Consider the following 16,012-nt stretch of genomic DNA (forward strand, 5'->3'; position numbering starts at 1 on the left):
AATTCTCACATGCATTTTTATTCACCTCTGTATTCTTTTTTTTTTTTAAAGATTTTATTTATTTATTTGACAGACAGAGATCACAAGTAGGCAGAGAGGCAGGCAGACAGAGAGAGGAGGAAGCAGGCTCCCCACTGAGCAGAGAGCCCGATGCGGGGCTCTATCCCAGGACCCTGGGATCATGACCTGAGCCGAAGGCAGAGGCTTTAACCCACTGAGCCGCCCAGGCGCCCCTGTATTCTTAATTCAAACTTTATTTTAGTCTAAAGGGGTAAATCTTTCCTATCACTTTTAGATAATATGAGACTTTTAAAATTTATTCTTGACCTATTTCTACAGAATAAAAATGAAATAGAAATGTAGACTTTGTCTATTTTAGGGAGATCTCAAAAAAAGTTAACCCAGGGATCATAAGATTCTGAAATATTTAGCTTGCTTATCTGTATTTGCTGTTGTTAATCAGAAAATTGGTATGCCACATTGACTAAAGAAAACCAGACCAGAAATAAAACTAGTGGCTGAATTTGGATTTCATGTTGATTGTTGCCCTTAAGCTAACCATAAGACTATTACTATTAAACTTATCTTTATATAATGCAATAAATAATATCTTGCAGTACATTGATAAATGTAAATTGTGGTTTATTAGGAAAGTTACTCAAGTATTATGTAAAAAAGATTTTATTGTTATAGTTTTTATGATTTAAATATCAATACAGAGAAGAAAAAATATTGCAGTTCGGACATCACATCAGCTACTGTGATGACACTTAATTTTCAAAGGCTGTACCTTGCTTCTAGTTCTGCTTTTAATTTTAAATTATCTTGCTTGCTGAATATCTTCATTCTGCAGGTTTTTAAAAAAGCCTTTGGATTAACATATTGCCTTTCATCTCAGGAAAAAATGCATATATCTTTTTTGATGGATCTATTATTCAAAGAACAGTGATGCTATTTGGCTGGCTACATTATGTATGTTTCAAGTTATTATGGAAACATTTTATTGAAAGGTAGCAGAAAATTAAAAATACAGAGATGTGTACTTTTTCTGTCCATATGCTCAAGTAATAACATTTTCATTAGTATAGGAAAGGTTCATTTTATCTTTCGGCTCTGTAGTATTAAAAACAAAGTGCATTAGCAGATAAAATAAATAAATATGTTTATTGGTGCTTTAAAAAATGAGAATTATCGCTTTGTTTTAATTTTTAAAATTATACCATGAAAGGAAATACATGTGGAGAAAAATGCAGAGTGTAAATGGTTACTGAGTATCCTATGACTGTTATGTCCTATATTAATCTCTGTTCATTTTTATCTATAAAAAGCATCAAATATGCATTCCTGGATTAAGAAGTAGATTCTTGCATTTCTCTGTGTCTTTGATTCCTTTGCAAACCAACCTGCATAGAACTCCAAAGTTTATTTGACTTTTGTTTAAGGGATAAACTTGTGATGTTCAATTGCTACTCCTGATGATCAGTTCACACATATTTATTGTCAATCTATAATAATATACCTAAAGATACATATATATGGTAATGCATAAAGTAATACATTTATACTGTAAGCATTTTATTACATGTGTATGATAAATTACTACTATTGTCATTATTATAATCATGACATTTTGTTGATAGTATAATTATATATAAGAACATTTAATTCAAGGTTCTTACTAGGAATTTACATTCTCTTTGGGAAAAAAGCAAGAAATTGTTAGAAAAACATGGACTTTGGACTCAGGCACAGCTGAGTTCAGATCCTGATTTTATCATTTGCAATCAGTGAGACATTGGGCTTTGTACTTTTCAGGAGAAATCCAATGCAAATGATGTCAAGCCTAAAAGAATTATTAATTCATATACCAGTCAGGGGTAAGATTCATTTCCATAACTGCTCAGTCCGGGAGCTCAAACAAGTTAAGCAAAGTTCTGTTTCTTTCTACATATTTTGGTTTTGCCTTCCTCAATGTATTAATTTCAGGATGCGTGCTGTTTCCCTCTTATTGCCAGAAAAACGGCCATCACAGTTCCACACATACACTGTGTGTTGTATGCAAGATAAAGAATGCTATGCTGTCTCTTATTATACCCATTTCAAATGTGAGGGAACAGTTTGGTTAGCCTAGTTTGGGTCACAAGACTTTCCATTTGGCAAGAGAGGACTTCCATTCATAATAGACTGCGTTGTCTTTACTATGTGGAATGAGAGAGGGGAGATTGCCAAAGAAAAATGATTGAAAAAAGGGAAGGGTATGAAAGAGATGATGGGAATTTAAAAATAGCATGAGTCCAGCTACATGTTTCTAGTTCTAGCTTTTTCAAATTAAAAATGTGAGTAATCATTCTTTTGTCATGAGGATTAATGTAAATGTATGTAAAGTGTTTAGCACAGTGCATTGGACACAGTGTTTATTAATGACAGAACTGTTACAATTATATTTTAAAAGTGACTATTAATACTCATCTAATGCACATAAATATATACCAATCATTCATGCTTGGTGGTGGAGAAATAGAAATAAATCAAAATTCCTTCTTTCATAATATAAGACTATCATTTATATATGTTTCTTTGTGTGTATACATATATATGCATACATGAACATGGGGGGAAGTGAGGTAAAGGAACAGGTACTTAACAAGGCTACATTATACAAGATATAGTATTAACTTATAATAGTTTTATGAGAGTTCAGAAAGAGTGTTTGATCCTATAATTTTAGGGACATCTTCAAAGAGAATATAATGAAGTAGAATTTCAACTGAGTATAGGAGTTTTTTGGTCAGAGATAGTGGTAAGGACATAGCAGTATGAGCAATGGCTAGAGACAGGAAAAAAATGTGTTACATTTAAGTGGCTAAAGGCATGTATTAGTCTTCTATTACAGCATAAAGAAGAAATTACCACAAATTTAGCAGCTTAAAAAAATACATGTTTTTTATCTCATGATTTCTGTGAGTCAGGAGTCTGGGCATGGTTTAGCTGGGTCCTCAGTTCATGATCTCACAAGGCTGGAATGAAGACATCAGGCACAGTGTATTCTCATCTGCGTGCTGGACTGGGGAACAACTCCTTTTCGTGCTTTTTCAGGTTGTGGATGCAACTCATTTTCTAGGGTTATTTGACTAAGGTCCTCATTTTTTTTTCTTTTTTTAGTTGGCCAGGGACCATACTTAGTTCCCCCATGATGCCACCATTTCCTTGGCATGTTACCCTTTTCATAAGCTCTCTGAAAACATGGCAGCTTCCTTCTTCAGAGTCAAGATGGAAAAGCCCCTTTCTCTCTCCCTCTCTCTCTCTCTCAGTAGTCTGCTAAGATGGGTTCTTCCATACTGTAATATAATGTTGGAAGTAACTTCTCATCACTTTTGCCATATAACACAATCTAAGACCCCATCACATTTGCTATATTGTATTGGTGAGAAGCAGGTCATACTCAATGAGAGGAAATTATACAAAGACAGGGATTTTTAGTGATTTTTAATAAGATATATTTACCAGAAGACAATTTAATAAAGCTTGAGATAGGAATTAGTCATGAGGGTTAAAATAAACAAAAACAAAAACAAAAAAAAACAGAAGCCATATTATGAAAGGGTCTGATTTTTTTACTAAGATACTTGAATATTTCCTAGGAAATTGAATATCATTAAGGAATTTTAAGCAGGTAAGTGGCATAACCAGATCTTTCTTTGGAAAAGAGAACACTGCTGAGAAAATAAGGAATGGATTCAAGTAGGGGGTGAAAGGAGGGCAAGGAGATACAGTAAATGGCGGGAGTCCATGAAGGAGATGAGGAACTAGGAGTGGGAAAGGAAATGGAAGATTCATCATAAAAGATTCTGTATTTTGACTTTAAAAACAAAATTCAGATTTGTGCCTGGAACACCATGTTAATAAGATAAACACTTGTTTTAAATATGGGCTTCTCTAATGAATTAAATTTTAAAATCTCATTTAAAAATGTGTATACTGTCTGGTCACTTGACATTGAGAATCTATGGTGGTCTTAATGTGCTATATTAATAATGATGTGTTGGCTAAATACCATAAAATTTGTATTCACTAAATATTTTTAGTTGTCAAAGTAAAATATTATGGATATTTTAATAATATTTTACTTAATAAAAACAAATTCAAATTATGGGAATCTTTTGACTACACATGATTCACTCTGGCACGTAAATTAGTGGTACACATATTTGGCCTATCTGTATTTCCTGTCTTTAGATTTGAGATATTCTTTTGTAACTGAAGATACTTTATCCTTGGAATTCAGGACTAAGCACAAACATTGTATGTGAATTGCCACATTGCCCCTTTAATTCAGATAACATTTCATTTTTCCTTCAGAAGCTAATATTCTTTTGTTTTGCGTATGCTGTGAGGTCCTATGCTGACAGCAGAGCTGAATAGCAAAACCATCTGTCAGGCCCCAGGGGACTTTGCCATTATTCACTGTTTCTTCATGGTGTAAGGTCAATACTACAACAAGGTATGTTTCAATAAATATGCAGTGAGGAGAGAAATTGTCTCAAAGTTGGAACTACCAGCTGTCAATACAACTAGTGACAAAAGAGCAGTGAAGTAGCCTTGAGGGTGTACAGACCCATTTGGGATTTGGTTTCCATGGGGTTCTGAGCTTTGTTCTGCAGGATATAGCTCAATAGAAAAAAAGGATATGGTAAAAGTGGCATCTTTTAATGTATTATCTTTCCACATAATCTCTCAAACAATATTGTTACAGCATTTATGTGTTTTATTATTGATTAATACAACTATAGGAGATGATGTGTACAAGTTTTTCTTTTTTTTTTTCAAAGAGAAAAAAGACTCATATTTAAAAAGAAGAAAGGAAAGAGAGATTTGTGTTCAGCCATCTGTGGTGCTCACTGTAGTTTAAGAATATTGTCACTGGAGCATTGATTCCCAAGAAAATTAATTCTAAATGGACTAAGTTAAGTATTAATGGCTTTCAAGAGTATGGAAGCAGGGTGAAACATATGTCACACCTACTTTTAATATACTGCTTTTGTCTAGAAATGCAATTATCCATTGCATTATTTTGAACTAGGCTAATATTTCTAAGAAATAATAATAGTAACATCCATGGTCAATGATAAAGTGTGCCAATATTAAATATAAAAAATCTAATGTTTTCATTCCTTCTTTACTCTTTCCCTAAGTATTATTAATATTCTTGGTGAAACCCTATATATTTTCTACTTTTCTTGACAAATTATATACAAATGTCTTTTATTCTCTATACTTTTCTATTTAAACCAGGTCTTTCTGGCTGCAGTGACACATAAGTTGAGAAATAAATAATATGTTTCAGTCAAGTATTCAGAAGCAGTAAGGTACATTGAGTACCAGGATAATTGTTCATTAATACGGAGTAAAGGGCTACAAAAAAACCCCAGAATTATTGTGGGATTTTCTTAAACTACAGTTTTCTTAGGGTATCCTTCCCTGACTGCTGCTCTTGTAAGGACAAATATAAATTAAATATAAAAGGCTTCTCCCCATTGGAAAAAAGAAGAGGGCTTTCTTTCCTCTCCTTTTTCTTAGAGCATTTACTTTAGACACACTGCCTTTGTGAATACTTTCTTCTTTCTTTGAAAACTAGGTAGATCTTTTGGCAACTTTGTGACTCAGGAATATTTTTTCTTAAGAACTTAGGAACAATGCCCTTGAAAGGCAACCATCAAGAAAGGTAGTGTCCCCATCTCCAGTTTCTGTGGGAGAGTAAAAGCCTAACATCAGTGGGCACCTTGCTCCAAGTTGCAAAACAACCTCTTGTCTTGAAGACGTGAGAAGTTTATGTTCCCTCAGGATAAAGTCAATCATCTAATACAGGCAGTCCCCTCAATTCCCAAAGTTAGCAGGAATTATTTGTAATAAAAGTTGCAGTCAAGTTCTCTTACACTTGTTAACTAATTATTGTTGACCTTAGGAAATGTATGTAATGGGGATGCCTGGGTGGCACAGTCAGTTAAGTGTCTAACTCTTGCTTTTGGATCAAGTCATGATCTCAGGGTCAAGGCATCCAGCCCAGTGTCAGGCTCCACACCTAGCATGGAGCCTGCTTCTTAAGATTCCCTCGCTTCTCCCACCCCACTCATGTGTGCTCTCTCTCTCTCTCTCTTAAAAAACAAAAACAAAAGCAAAAACAAAAACAAAAAAAGATGATGTAATGGATTGTATCTGCTTGGCTGACACAAAATGGTGAAATTTCTTTCCATCTTTTCAATTTTTTAGCACATTGCCTGTGGTATGAGTCACATTCTGGTTTAATATTAAGTGATATTTTCCAGTTTTCACCATCTTCAAAAAGAAGTTTTCTGGGTTGAGAGAAATTTTCTTTAATATTTAAAAATTATTATTGAAGTCGACATAGAATGTTGTATTAGTTTCATTTGTGCAACATAATTAGAGAATTCTATGCAATACTCCATGATCACTACAAAAGTTTAGCTGCTTATTACTTGGAAGGCCAAATTGATTTGAAATTTTGATTGAAAAGGGATTCCAGCTTTATTCAGGAGGCTGCCAACCTGGGGAGAAGGCAGACTCTATCCAAAACCAACTCTGGGGTTTCTGCCAGCCCCAGTGTTTTTAAAAGGGGTTTAGGGTAATCAGTACAGGAAATGCAGTAGTCTGCAATGTTTCCATTATGTGAAGATTCAATGGTGCCAGCTAGATGTCATCTCAGAGCTTGGTGGTGTATCCATTGTTTCATGATGCATAAGAGTACTCTGTTCTTTCTGCAAAGGTGGGGGAGGTCCACAGATACACCAAAGGAGGTTAGTAAGTCATTTGTGTGACCTTAGAAAGCAAAAAACATTTTGCTAAAAAAATTGCAGAGCTAATCAGAAAGCTGAGGAGGCTTCAGACAGACTTGCTGGCCTCTGTGGGAAAGTTCTGGTCTTTCAATCCTCTGGGCCAGGGGTCTCTGAATCTGAAATGAAGCAAATTAGTTCTTGTATACATCAAAAGATTTAGGTCAAAAATAAGGAGTTGTGTTAACATGAAGCAATTTAACCTTTTAGATGGTTGGAGTGTTGTTACATAGTTACTATCTGTCATCATATAGTTATTACAATGTTACTCACCAGATTCTCTATGCTGTAATTTCATCTCCATTATTTATGACTGAAAGTCTGTACCTGTTAATCCCCTTCACCTTTTTCAACCATCCCCCACCTCCTCTCCTCTGGCAACCACCAATTTATTCCCTGTATTTATGAATCTGTTTCTGTTTTTGTGTTTGTTCATTTGTTTAGATTTTTACATTTCACATATAAGTGAGACCATGTGATATTTGTCTTTCTCTGTCTGATTTATTTTACTTAGCATAATACCCTCTAGATCCATCCACGTTGTCACAAATGGAAAGAACTCAGACTCAGGGATCATTTCTATAGTTTGTTACAAATGGAAAGATCTCATTCTTTTTAGGGCTAAGTAATATTCCATTGTGTGCATATACCACTTTTTCATTATTCATGCCTCTCTCCATGGATGGACACTTGGGCTGCTTTGATATCTTTGCTGTTGTAAATAATACTGCACTAAACACTGGTGCATGTATCTTTTCAAATTAGTGTTTTCATTTTCTTTGGTAAATACCCATGAGTGGAATTACTAGATCATATGGTATACCCCTTTAAAAATTTTGAGGAACCTCCATTCTGTTTTCTTCCTTCCTCCCTCCATTCCTTCTTTCCGCCCTCCCTCCCTTCTTCCTTCCTTCCTTCCTTCCTTCCTGGTTTTATTTATTTATTTGAGTGGGGAGGGATAGAGGGAGAAGGAGAGTATCTTAAGCAGGCTCCATGCCCAGCATGGATCCCAGCACAGGGCTTGATCTCACCACTCAGAGATCATGACCTGAGCCAAAACCAAGTTGGGCCCTTAACCAACTGAGCCACCCAGGCCCCCTACATTCTGTTTTCCAGAGTAGTTTTACCAATTTACATTCCCACCAATAGTGCATGAAATTTCCTTTTCTCCACATTCTTTTTTTTTTCTCCACATTCTTATCAAAATTTATTATTTCTTGTCTTTTTCATTTTAGCCTTTCTCACTGGTATGAGGTGTTATCTTATTGTGGTTTCTATTTATATTTCCCAGATGATTAGTGATGTTCAGTCTCTTTTTTTATGGCCATCTGTATGTTTTCTTTGGAAAAATGTCTATTCAGGTCCTCTGCCCATTTTTTTTTAAATTTTATTTTTCATAAACATATAATATCTTTTTATCCCCAGGGGTGCAGGTCTGTGAATCTCCAGGTTTACACACTTCACAGCACTCACCATAGCACATACCCTCCCCAATGTCCATAATCCCATCCCCCCAACCCCCCTCCCCCCATTAACCCTCAGTTTGTTTTGTGAGATTAAGAGTCACTTATGGTTTGTCTCCCTCCCAATCCCATCTTGTTTCATTTACTCTTCTCCTACCCCCTTACCCCCCATGTTGCATCTCCTCTCCCTCATATCAGGGAGATCATATGATAGTTGTCTTTCTCCGATTGACTTATTTCGCTAAGCATGATACCCTCTAGTTCCATCCACGTCGTCGCAAATGGCAAGATTTCATTTCTTTTGATGGCTGCATAGTATTCCATTGTGAATATATACCACCTCTTCTTTATCCATTCGTCTGGTGATGGACATCTAGGTTCTTTCCATAGTTTGGCTATTGTAGACATTGCTGCTATAAACATTCGGGTGCACGTGCCCCTTCGGATCATTACGTTTGTATCTTTAGGGTAAATACCCAGCAGTGCAATTGCTGGGTCATAGGGTAGTTCTATTTTCAACATTTTGAGGAACCTCCATGCTGTTTTCCAGAGTGGTTGCACCAGCTTGCATTCCCACCAACAGTGTAGGAGGGTTCCCCTTTCTCCGCATCCTCGCCAGCATCTGTCATTTCCTGACTTGTTAATTTTAGCCATTCTGACTGGTGTGAGGTGGTATCTCATTGTGGTTTTGATTTGTATTTCCCTGATGCCGAGTGATGTGGAGCACTTTTTCATGTGTCTGTTCGCCATCTGGATGTCTTCTTTGCAGAAATGTCTGTTCATGTCCTCTGCCCATTTCTTGATTGGATTATTTGTTCTTTGGGTGTTGAGTTTGCTAAGTTCTTTATAGATTTTGGACACTAGCCCTTTATCCGATATGTCATTTGCAAATATCTTCTCCCATTCTGTCAGTTGTCTTTTGGTTTTGTTAACTGTTTCCTTTGCTGTGCAAAAGCTTTTGATCTTGATAAAATCCCAATAGTTCATTTTTGCCCTTGCTTCCCTTGCCTTTGGCGATGTTCCTAGGAAGATGTTGCTGCGGCTGAGGTCGAAGAGGTTGCTGCCTGTGTTCTCCTCAAGGATTTTGATGGATTCCTTTCTCACATTGAGATCCTTCATCCATTTTGAATCTATTTTCGTGTGTGGTGTAAGGAAATGATCCAATTTCATTTTTCTGCATGTGGCTGTCCAATTTTCCCAACACCATTTGTTGAAGAGGCTGTCTTTTTTCCATTGGATATTCTTTCCTGCTTTGTCGAAGATTAGTTGACCATAGAGTTGAGGGTCTATTTCTGGGCTCTCTATTCTGTTCCATTGATCTATGTGTCTGTTTTTGTGTCAGTACCATGCTGTCTTGATGATGACAGCTTTGTAATAGAGCTTGAAGTCCGGAATTGTGATGCCACCAACTTTGGCTTTCTTTTTCAATATTGCTTTGGCTATTCGAGGTCTTTTCTGGTTCCATATAAATTTTAGGATTATTTGTTCCATTTCTTTGAAAAAAATGGATGGTACTTTGATAGGAATTGCATTAAATGTGTAGATTGCTTTAGGTAGCATAGACATTTTCACAATATTTATTCTTCCAATCCAGGAGCATGGAACATTTTTCCATTTCTTTGTGTCTTCCTCAATTTCTTTCATGAGTACTTTATAGTTTTCTGTGTATAGATTCTTAGTCTCTTTGGTTAGATTTATTCCTAGGTATCTTACAGTTTTGGGTGCAATTGTAAATGGGATGGACTCCTTAATTTCTCTTTCTTCTGTCTTGTTGTTGGTGTAGAGAAATGCAACTGATTTCTGGGCATTGATTTTATATCCTGACACTTTACTGAATTCCTGTACAAGTTCTAGCAGTTTTGGAGTGGAGTCTTTTGGGTTTTCCACATATAGTATCATATCATCTGCGAAGAGTGATAGTTTGACTTCTTCTTTGCCAATTTGGATGCCTTTAATTTCCTTTTGTTGTCTGATTGCTGAGGCTAGGACTTCTAGTACTATGTTGAATAGCAGTGGTGATAACGGACATCCCTGCCGTGTTCCCGACCTTAGCGGAAAAGCTTTCAGTTTTTCTCCATTGAGAATGATATTTGCGGTGGGTTTTTCATAGATGGCTTTGATAATATTGAGGTATGTGCCCTCTATCCCTACACTTTGAAGAGTTTTGATCAGGAAGGGATGCTGTACTTTGTCAAATGCTTTTTCAGCATCTATGGAGAGTATCATATGGTTCTTGTTCTTTCTTTTATTAATGTGTTGTATCACATTGATTGATTTGTGGATGTTGAACCAACCTTGCAGCCCTGGAATAAATCCCACTTGGTCGTGGTGAATAATCCTTTTAATGTACTGTTGAATCCTATTGGCTAGTATTTTGGTGAGAATTTTTGCATCTGTGTTCATCAAGGATATTGGTCTGTAGTTCTCTTTTTTGATGGGATCCTTGTCTGGTTTTGGGATCAAGGTGATGCTGGCCTCATAAAATGAGTTTGGAAGTTTTCCTTCCATTTCTATTTTTTGGAACAGTTTCAGGAGAATAGGAATTAGTTCTTCTTTAAATGTTTGGTAGAATTCCCCCGGGAAGCCATCTGGCCCTGGGCTTTTGTTTGTTTGGAGATTTTTGATGACTGTTTCAATCTCCTTACTGGTTATGGGTCTGTTGAGGCTTTCTATTTCTTCCTGGTTCAGTTGTGGTAGTTTATATGTCTCTAGGAATGCATCCATTTCTTCCAGATTGTCAAATTTGTTGGCCTAGAGTTGCTCATAGTATGTTCTTATAATTGTCTGTATTTCTTTGGTGTTAGTTGTGATCTCTCCTCTTTCATTCATGATTTTATTTATTTGGGTCCTTTCTCTTTTCTTTTTGATAAGTCTGGCCAGGGGTTTATCGATCTTATTAATTCTTTCAAAGAACCAGCTCCTAGTTTCGTTGATTTGTTCTATTGTTTTTTTGGTTTCTATTTCATTGATTTCTGCTCTGATCTTTATGATTTCTCTTCTCCTGCTGGGTTTAGGGTTTCTTTCTTGTTCTTTCTCCAGCTCCTTTAGGTGTAGGGTTAGGTTGTGTACCTGAGACCTTTCTTGTTTCTTGAGAAAGGCTTGTACCGCTATATATTTTCCTCTCAGGACTGCCTTTGTTGTGTCCCACAGATTTTGAACCGTTGTGTTTTCATTATCATTTGTTTCCATGAATTTTTTCAACTCTTCTTTAATTTCCTGGTTGACCCATTCATTCTTTAGAAGGATGATGTTTAGTCTCCATGTAATTGGGTTCTTTCCAAATTTCCTCTTGTGATTGAGTTCTAGCTTCAGAGCATTGTGGTCTGAAAATATGCAGGGAATGATTCCAATCTTTTGATAACGGTTGAGACCTGATTTAGGACCGAGAATATGATCTATTCTGGAGAATGTTCCATGCGCACTAGAGAAGAATGTGTATTCTGTTGCTTTGGGATGAAATGTTCTGAATATATCTGTGATGTCCATCTGGTCCAGTGTGTCATTTAAGGCCTTGATTTCCTGGTTGATCTTTTGCTTGGATGATCTGTCCATTTCAGTGAGGGGAGTGTTAAAGTCCCCTACGATTATTGTATTATTGTCGATGTGTTTCTTTGATTTTGTTATTAATTGGTTTATATAGTTGGCTGCTCCCATGTTAGGGGCATATATATTTAAAATTGTTAGATCTTCTTGTTGGACAGTTCCTTTGAGTATGATATAGTGTCCTTCCTCATCTCTTATTATAGTCTTTGGCTTAAAATCTAATTGATCTAAGGATTGCCACTCCTGCTTTTTTCTGATGTCCATTAGCATGGTAAATTCTTTTCCACCCCCTCACTTTAAATCTGGAGGTGTCTTCAGGTTTAAGATGAGTTTCTTGTAGGCAACATATAGATGGGTTTTGTTTTTTTATCCATTCTGATACCCTGTGTCTTTTGATTGGGGTATTTAGCCCATTAACATTCAGGGTAAGTATTGAGAGATATGAATTTAGTGCCATTGTATTGCCTGTAAGGTGACTGTTATTGTATATTGTGTCTGTTCCTTTCTGATCTACTACTTTTAGGGTCTCTCTTTGCTTAGAGGACCCCTTTCAATATTTCCTGTAGAGCTGGTTTGGTATTTGCAAATTCTTTCAGTTTTTGTTTGTCCTGGAAGCTTTTAATCTCTCCTTCTATTTTCAATGATAGCCTAGCTGGATATAGTATTCTTGGCTGCATGTTTTTCTCGTTTAGTACTCTGAATATATCATGCCAGCTCTTTCTGGCCTGCCAGGTCTCTGTGGATAAGTCTGCTGCCAATCTAATATTTTTACCATTGTATGTTACAGACTTCTTTTCCCGGGCTGCTTTCAGGATCTTCTCTTTGTCACTAAGACTTGTAAATTTTACTATTAGGTGACGGGGTGTGGACCTATTCTTATTGATTTTGAGGGGGGTTCTCTGAACCTCCTGGATTTTGATGCTTGTTCCCTTTGCCATATTGGGGAAATTCTCTCCAATAATTCTCTCCAATATACCTTCTGCTCCCCTCTCTCTTTCTTCTTCTTCTGGAATCCCAATTATTCTAATGTTGTTTCGTCTTATGGTGTCACTTATCTCTCGAATTCTCCCCTCATGGTCCAGTAGCTGTTTGTCCCTCTTTTGCTCAGCTTCTTTATTCTCTGTCATTTGGTCTTCTATATCGCTAATTCTTTCTTCTGCCTCATTTATCCTAGCAGTGAGAGCTTCCATTTTTGATTGCACCTCATTAATAGCTTTTTTGATTTCAACTTGGTTAGATTTTAGTTCTTTTATTTCTCCAGAAAGGGCTTTTATATCTCCCGAGAGGGTTTCTCTAATATCTTCCATGCCTTTTTCGAGCCCGGCTAGAACCTTGAGAATCGTCATTCTGAACTCTAGATCTGACATATTACCAATGTCTGTATTGATTAGGTCCCTAGCCTTTGGTACTGCCTCTTGTTCTTTTTTTTGTGGTGATTTTTTCCGCCTTGTCATTTTGTCCAGATATGAGTAGATGAAGGAGCAAGTAAAATACTAAAAGGGTGGCAACAACCCCAGGAAAATATGCAGAGATACCAGACTTCTCTCCTCCATATTCCAGAAGACTTTTCCGCGGACTCGACCAGCTTTGTTGCGCCTTCGACTCCTCTGCCCATTTTTAAATCAGATTGTTTGGGTTTGTTTGTTGTATTATTTTTTAGTATTGAGTTGCATAAGCTCTTCATATGCTTTGAATATTAACCCCTTATCAGATATATTATTTGCAAATATCTTCTTCCATTCAGTAGGTTGCTTTTTTATTCTGTTGATGGTTTTCTTTGCTGTGAAAAGGCTTTTATTTTGGTGTAGTCTTGCTTATTTTTTGCTTGTTTCCTTTAAGGAGACATATGGAGAAAAATGGTGTTAAGACTGATGTCTTAGACATTACTGCCTATCTTTTCTTTTAGGAGATTTCAAGTCTATATTTAGATCTTTAATCTATTCTGAGTTTATTTTTGGTATGGTGTAAGAAGAGTCATCCAGTTTCATTCCTGTGCATGTAGCTATTAAGTTTTTCTAGCATCATTTATTGAAATATATCTCTACTTGCCTTCTTTGTTGTAGATTAATTGGCCAAATAAGCATGGGTTTATTTTTGGGCTCTCTATTCTGTTCTGTTGATCTATGCATCTATTTTTGTGCCAATATGATACTTTTTTGATTACTATAGCTATGCAGCATATTTTGAAATCTAAAATTGTGAAACTTCTGGCTTTGTTGTTCTTTTTAGGAATTGCTGTGGCTATTCAAGGTCTTTTGTGGTTCCTTACAAATTTTGGGATTATTTCTTCCAGTTCTATGAATTGTATTTTGATAGAGATTGCATTGAGTCTGTGGATTGCTTTAGGTAGTATGGACATTTTAATAATATTACTTCTTCCAGTCAATGAGCACAGGATATCTTTCATATAATCTTCAATTTCTTCCATCAGTGTTATATAAGTTTTTTACCTTCTTTATTACATTTATTTCTAGGTATTTTATTCTTTTGGGTGCAACTGTAAAATGGAATTTAGTTATTTTACTTCTCATTTGGATTTACTTATTTAACTTCTCTTTCTGATAGCTTGTTATTTTTTTTTAAGATTTTATTTATTTATCTGACAGACAGAGATCACAAGTAGGCAGAGAGGCAGGCAGAGAGAGAGCAAGGGAAGCAGGCTCCCCGCTGAGGAGAGAGTCCAATGTGGGGCTCGATCCCAGGACCCTGGGATCATGACCCGAGACAAAGGCAGAGGCTTTAACCCACTGAGCCACCCAGGCACCCCCTGATAGTTCATTATTAAGATATAGAAGCACATATGATTTTTGTATACTGATTTAATATTCTATAACTTTACTGAATTCATTTATTAGTTCTAATTGGTTTTAGTAGAGTTTTTAGGGTTTTCTATATATAATATATTATCTGCAAATATGACACTTTTACTTCTCTATTACCAATATGGATTAATTTTATTTATTTGTCTTGTCTGATCGCTCTGGCTAGAACTTCTAGTACTATGTTGAATAAAAGTTGTAAGAGCAGACATTCTTGTCTTGTTCCTGATGTTAGAGGAAAAGCTTTCAGTTTATTCATTGAGTATGATGTAAACTGTGGGATTTTCATACGTGGTCTTTATTATGTTAAGGAATGTTCTCTCTATACCCACTTTTTTGAGAGTTTTTATTATGAATGGATGTCAAATTTTGTCAAATGCTTTCTCTGCATCTATTTACATATCAGGTAGTTTTCATTCTTTCTCTTGTAGATGTGATATATCATGTGGATTGATATGCAAATGTCAAACCATCCTTGCATCACTGGAATAAATCTCATTCGATTGTGGTGAATGATCCTTTTAATGTATTGTTAAATTTGGTTTGCTATTATTTTGTTGAGGATTTTGCATTTATGTTCATTAGAGGTATTGGGCTATAGTTTTCTTTTTCTGTAGTGTCTTTGATTGTTATTAGAATAATGCTGACCTTATAGAAAGAATTTGGGAGTTTCCCTTCTTCTAATATATGGGATAGTTTGAGGAGAAATAAGTATTAACTCTTTCTTTCTTTCTACCAATTAAATTTCATTAATATCTGTCTGTTCAAATTTTCTCATTCTTTTTGATTCAGTTTTGGAAGATTGTAGGTTTCTAGGAATTTACCCATTTCTTCTAGGTTATCCAGTTGTTTTTTGGAATACAATTTTTCATAGTGTTCTTTTATAGGTCTTGTATTTCTTTTTTTTTCAAGATTGATTGATTGATTAGAATGAGAGGGAGAGAAAAACAGGAAGTAGAAGAGGGATAGGGAGAAAGTCTCAAGCGGACTATGTGCTGAGCATGGAGCCCAACATGGGGCTCAATCTCATGACCCTAAGATCACAACCTGAGCCAAAATCAAGAGTCAGATGCTCAACTGACTGTGCCACCCAGGCACCGCAATGCTCTGTATTTCTGTGATATCAGTTGTTACTGAGCAGTTGTTTAATTTTGATTTTATTTATTTGAGTTCTCTTTCTCTTTTGTTCTTGATGAATTTGGCTAGAGATTTATCAATTTTGTTTATCTTTTCAGAGAACCAACTCTTGTTTTTATTGATCTTTTTTACCTTTTTATTTTTTAGTCTCTCATTAATTTCTGCCCCAGTCTTTATTATTTCCTCCTTTTTACTACTTTTG

The sequence above is a fragment of the Enhydra lutris genome, unplaced genomic scaffold (assembly GCF_002288905.1).
Source record: "Enhydra lutris kenyoni isolate GAN:26980312 unplaced genomic scaffold, ASM228890v2 scaffoldscaffold3, whole genome shotgun sequence".
NCBI classification, from domain to species: domain Eukaryota; kingdom Metazoa; phylum Chordata; class Mammalia; order Carnivora; family Mustelidae; genus Enhydra; species Enhydra lutris.